The sequence below is a fragment of the Rhinatrema bivittatum genome, chromosome 7 (assembly GCF_901001135.1).
Source record: "Rhinatrema bivittatum chromosome 7, aRhiBiv1.1, whole genome shotgun sequence".
Classification (NCBI taxonomy): Eukaryota; Metazoa; Chordata; class Amphibia; order Gymnophiona; family Rhinatrematidae; genus Rhinatrema; species Rhinatrema bivittatum.
Genome location: NC_042621.1, coordinates 35,467,995 through 35,474,387, shown reverse-complemented (window position 1 = coordinate 35,474,387; position 6,393 = coordinate 35,467,995).

Genomic DNA, 6,393 nt, shown 5'->3' with positions numbered 1-6,393 from the left:
GCCTCCTAAGATGCGCGTGCACACGCCACCCATGTCTTTATCCATGTCATAGCGGGAACCTCGGGGGCGTCCCCCTCGAGTGACGTCACGCCATCCGGATATTTAGCCTGCCCTTGTTTGCTAGCTCATTGAGTTAGCAAGGATCGTGAATGGATGGAAAGCCTCCGGTCTGAGCTACTCTGCCGCTTCCTTGCTGCCACTGGAAGCTCTCTCTGCCCTTCGTGGTATTTCTCTAACCTGGGTACCCGCTCCTTGGGGGCCCTTTGCTTTCTTTCAGGTGCCTATCTGGGATCAGGTACTCGCTCCTCGAGGGCCTGCTCTCCCTGGCTCGGTGCCTGTATTCATCTACTTCTGCCTGCTGGGATTTCCACCTATACAGCTACCATCTAGTGAGTAATCTAACATTGTCAGTCTTTCTCACCTTCAGCTCTGCTGCACTGGGAACCTGCAACTGGAACTCCCTATGCCATCTATGTGAGACAGGTCCCTGGACTGCTTCCTCTGGATCACCTCACTACTGCCACCTCTGGTGGTACATCGCAGCTGTATAATAAAAGACAATATCTGTGTTTGCGTGTCTTGAGTCTAGCCTAGTACTGTGGTCCCTCACGGGACTCCTCCCCGTGGGCGTGGTCATCTCCACAGTACCTACAAATCCACTCAAACACCTCAAAACCATAACACTAAGTGGCTGAATATGGACCCCTTTTTTTATTAATGTAATTTATAGTAGTTAAATCACAAGCAGATTGTGATAAATTGCAGGAAGACCTTGTGAGACTGGAAAATTGGGCATCCAAATGGCAGATGAAATTTAATGTGGATAAGTGCAAGGTGATGCATATAGGGAAAAATAACCCGTGCTATAATTACACAATGTTGGGTTCCATATTAGGTGCTACAACCCAAGAAAGAGATCTAGGTGTCTTAGTGGATAACACACTGAAATCGTCAGTGCAGTGTGCTGCGGCAGTCAAAAAAGCAAACAGAATGTTGGGAATTATTAGAAAAGGAATGGTGAATAAAACGGAAAATGTCATAATGCCTCTGTATCGCTCCATGGTGAGACCGCACCTTGAATACTGTGTACAATTCTGGTCGCCGCATCTCAAAAAAGATATAATTGCGATGGAGAAGGTACAGAGAAGGGCTACCAAAATGATAAGGGGAATGGAACAACTCCCCTATGAAGAAAGACTAAAAAGGTTAGGACTTTTCAGCTTGGAGAAGAGACGACTGAGGGGGGATATGATAGAGGTGTTTAAAATCATGAGAGGTCTAGAACGGGTAGATGTGAATCGGTTATTTACTCTTTCGGATAGTAGAAAGACTAGGGGGCACTCCATGAAGTTAGCATGGGGCACATTTAAAACTAATCGGAGAAAGTTCTTTTTTACTCAACGCACAATTAAACTCTGGAATTTGTTGCCAGCGAATGTGGTTAGTGCAGTTAGTATAGCTGTGTTTAAAAAAGGATTGGATAAGTTCTTGGAGGAGAAGTCCATTACCTGCTATTAAGTTCACTTAGAGAATAGCCTCTGCCATTAGCAATGGTTACATGGAATGGACTTAGTTTTTGGGTACTTGCCAGGTTCTTATGGCCTGGATTGGCCACTGTTGGAAACAGGATGCTGGGCTTGATGGACCCTTGGTCTGACCCAGTATGGCATTTTCTTCTGTTCTTATGTTCCCGGGCGGGATGGTCGTAGTGGCGGATAGCAGGATGCGTGACGGCTCAATGATGAACTGCGGTTCATCGGAATCTTCCGTGGACTCAAACACCCGTGATAGGGGTCCGCCTTGACATTCTTCCTGGCCAGTCTGTACCGGAGGATAAAATTGAAGCAGGTGAAGAATAGGGCCCAACGGGCTTGTCGTGGGTTGAGTCGTTGTGCCCGATGCAGGTACTCTAAGTTTTTATGGTTGGTGTAGACTGTGAACTAGTGTTGTGCCCCCTCTAGCCATGGGGCCACTCTTCTAAGGCTACCTTGATAGCTAAGAGCTCCTTGTCACCTATGGCATAGTTCTGCTCTGCTGGCGAGAACTGGTGGGAGAGGAAGGCACATGGGCATAGCTTATGGCCTTCGGAAGCCTGGCTCAGAATGGCCCCTACTCCTTCTGAGGATGCGTCTACTTCGAGAAAAAACGGCCGCTGCGGATCCGGATGCTGAACGCACGGTTGTTGCATGAACACCTCCTTGAGGCAACAAAAGGCGGCCTCTGCTTGCAGAGGCCAATTTTTGGAGTCTGCGCCTTTCTGGGTCAGGGCTGTCATCGGGGCAACGATGGACGCATAATGGGGAATAAAAGACCGGTAATAGTTTGCGAAGCCCAGGAACCTTTGGAGTGCCTTTAGTCCAGACGGCTGTGGCCATTCCCGAATGGCTTTTAGCTTCTGAGGGTCCATACGGAATCCTTGACTGGAGACTATATACCCCAGGAAGGGAAGAGACTCCTTTTCGAAAAGGCACTTTTCAAGCTTCGCATACAATTTATGTTTCCTGAGGCATTGTAAAACTTGGATGACGTGCTGGTGGTGGGCGGCCAGAGTGTCGGAGAAAATCAAAATGTCGTCTAAGTATACGACCACGCACTGTTACAAGAGATCGCAGAGTATCTCATTCATGGTATTCTGGAATACTGCAGGAGCATTACAGAGCCTGAACGGCATCACCAAATACTCATAGTGGCCGTCTCGGGTGTTGAAGTCCATCTTCCATTCATCACCCTCCTTGATTCGGATGAGGTTGTAAGCCCCTCGAAGGTCCAACTTGGAAAAGATCCTCGCACCTTGTAGCCGGTCAAAGAGCTCAGAGATGAGGGGCAAGGGATAACGGTCCTTGACCGTTATAGCATTCAAACCCCGATAGTCAATACAAGGGCGAAGGCTTCTGTCCTTCTTTGCGACAAAGAAGAATCCTGCCCCTGCAGGAGACTTAGATTTCCAAATGAAACCTCTCTCCAGGTTTTCCTCGATGTATTCTTTCATGGCCTGCGTCTCGGCTGGGGAGAGGGCATAGGTGCACCCTCGAGGAGGTTCCGTACCTGGGAGGAGATTGATAGCACAATCGAAGGATCGATGAGGTGGAAGTATCTCGGCCCGTTGTTTTGAGAAAACATCCGCATACGCGGCGTAGGGGGCCGGCAGGCCTGGAAGGCTGGTGGAGGCGATGGAGCAGGAAGCTGGAGTCACAGATTGGAGGCAATTGCTGTGGCAATTTGGCCCCCAGTGAGACAGCTGTAAGGTCTTCCAGTCAAACTGAGGCTCGTGCTCCTGGAGCCAGGGAAGGCCTAGGACGACCGGATGAATGGAATACTCCAAAACTTAGAATGGCTTCTGTTCTTGATGGAGGACCCCAGCCCTCAGCTGGATGGGAATCGTGGTGTGTGTCACCTGTTCTGGAAGGGGCTTCCCTTGGATTGAGGAGACGACCATGGGAACAGGGAGACGAACTTGTGGAATCTTTAAATGTTCCACCAGGCTTTTCATTATAAAATTGCGGCCGGCGCCGGAATCCATTAGAGCTAGCATGTGGAACTCCCCATCCTCCGAGGTTAACGCCACTGGCAGCGTTAGTGGAGGTGCGGGTGAAGTACGGCCCAGGAAGAGACCTCCTTCAGGTCCTAGGCCCGGGAGTTTTCCGGTCGTGCTGGGCAGACGGCTATTTGATGGCCTGCTGCGCCGCAATAAAAGCAAAGTCTTTCCTTCGTGTGCCACCGATGCTCTTGAGGAGAGACTCTCCCACGACCCAACTCCATGGGCTTCTTGGTGGGTGCTCGAAGGGCTTCTGATGCACTCTTGGAAGAAGATGAGGGCCTTCTCGCTGCCTTTACTACCGGAAGGCGAATCCTCATCCGACAATCCACTCGATTGGCCAATTCTATCATGCCATTGAGGTCGTCTGGGAGTTCCTTCGCTGCTAGCTCATTCTGAAGGCACGAGGCTAGCCCTTCCAAGAAGATCCCATGGAGGCAATCTTCTCTCCAATTCAGCTCTGCGGCCAGGGTGCAGAATTCCGTTGTGTATTCGGCCACTGTCGCAATCGGAGCAATTCTGAGACCGCAGTGGGTTTGCGGACGGGCTCATCAAAAATCTGCCGGAAAGCAGACAGAAACTGATTCAAGTTTTCGAAGACAGGGTCCCTTCTCTCCCACAGATGAGAGGCCCAGATCAGAGGCTTTCCATCGAGCAGGGACATAATGTAGCTGGTTTTGACCAGGTCGCTAGGAAACTGCGCAGGCAGCAAGGAAAAGCGGACCTGGCACTGGCTAAGGAATCCTCGACACAACTTCGCATCTCCGGTGTATCGAGAGGGTGCCGGGAGTTGTGTGGGAGTTACTTGCCTCAGATCGCCCACAGAGGCCTGGATGGCGCCTGGCTGAGTAGGGCGGCGTCCTTGAGCCCTGCTCAGACTTGTGAACCCTTGAGTCGACAGGAGGATGGAATACCTAGGAGGAAGATCCGAAGGTTCTCCCATCGGGTGGCAAGGCAGAAGCAGAAGATGTGACCAGCTGACCCTCGGCACTGAAGACAGAGGCGATTGTGGAGGCAGATGAGAAGTTGAGACGTTTGAGGAGAAGAAGTGTGTCTTCACCACTGGAAGCCCGCGGTCCCCCCAGGAGGAGTCTGTAGGGACCCGGACCACTGGGACTTAGGTGGACCTTTAAGAGGTCAAGAGTTCAATGCAAGGGCTGACTGGAGCTTCACCTCTGGAAGCCTGCGGTCCCCCCGGGAGGAGCCCATAGGGACCCGGGCCGCTGGGACTTAGGCGGTCCCTTGGAGACAACGGTCAAGAAGTGTCCAAGGTCAAGTGCCAGAGGGTCGTTGCTCACCAGTCCGAGGTCACACACCGAGGGATCACCACTTGCCAGTCCGAAGTCAATACCAGGAATCACCGCTAGCCGATCCGAAGTCAGGAACCAGGAAACCAGACGAAACAGGAACAAGGATCCAAAGCACAAGAACTCACCGAAGCAAGCAGATCTGACTAACCAAGGAAGTTGCCAAGTCAAGGAATGAGCAGAGGAAGCTGCCCTTTATACTTCCTCTGCTCTGGCTGATAGAGAACAGCTGAAGCGAGTTAAAGGGATAAGGTCCCTTTAAATCTGTCAAGGAGACGCGGCCTCATGCCTAAAGATAGTGGTGGCCATCTTGGATTTCCTCCGCGGAGGAAATCGCTGCTGGACGCCATGAGGGGGGAGCAGGGACGGCTTCCCCTATGGCGAGCAGCACAGGGACCCTTGCCGGAGCAACGGGCCTCGAGTCAGGACCTTCCCCCGGGACTCCCACGGCGGTTCGCTGTCGCGGGCAAGGTAGGGGACCGTGGTCGTGGCCTACCACGGCCGCGGAACACAACAGTATATAGTTAAGATTGCTTTGCATTACCCCCAACAGGGGGGAATGAAGAAAAGAGGATTTACATTCAGACAACTACCAACAAGGACTAAATTGCAAGGCTGGGTAAACAAGAGTGGGAGTAGCTTGCTTATTGCGGCGGTTACTACCCCTAACCAATTAGGCTTGAGACTTCATTTTTATGCAGCTCCAGCACTGCTCTTTATATCAATGGCAGGGGTGGAAGGAAATTGGAACAAAAAAAGTTACCAATAAGGGCCCTGACCTCAGCGGTCAAAGTAACAGATAAGTATGAGAAAAAATAACTGTGAAAGCTTGCTGGCAGACTGGATGAGCCGTTCGGTCTTCTTCTGCAGTTTCCCAGTCTTACAAGATCCTACTGCAATTCCTCACAATCTGTTTGTGCTTTAACTACTTGATTAATTTTTTGCCATCTGCAGATTTGATTACCTCACTTATTGGTCCCTTTTCCCCAACATTTTTGCATTTCTTAAACACTGACGCTAGCACAGATCCCTGGAGCATTCTGTTTTTCTTTGGGGAAACTCATCACATAATACTACTCTATTTCCTATCCTTGAACCAGTCTACAATAGGACACTGCCTCCTATCTCAAGAATGTTTAATGTACTGAAAAGTTTCTTCATGAGGGACTTTCTCAAATGCCTGCGGAAAATCCAGAAACACCATGTTGACTTGTTCACCTTTACCCCTCATGCTTATTTTATATCTTCAAAGAATTCTAATAGATTGGTAAGAAAACTTTCCTTTGTCAAATCCATGCTGCTTCTTCTTAACTTTTGTTACTGGCAAGAGTTAAGAATGGAAATGGAGGCATAATGTACAGATGGAGGAATGGGGAAGGATGTGGAAGGAAGGGACGATAAACAGAATGGCTAGGAGAGAGGAAAATGGACAGGAGGATGAGAGCTGAAAGAGTTGAGAAAAGCTAGGGAAGAAGAGATGTAATGAAGAAAAAAGTGATGGGAGCTGATTAGAGGACGATGGAAAGAATGAAGGAGAAAGGCAGAGCTTAG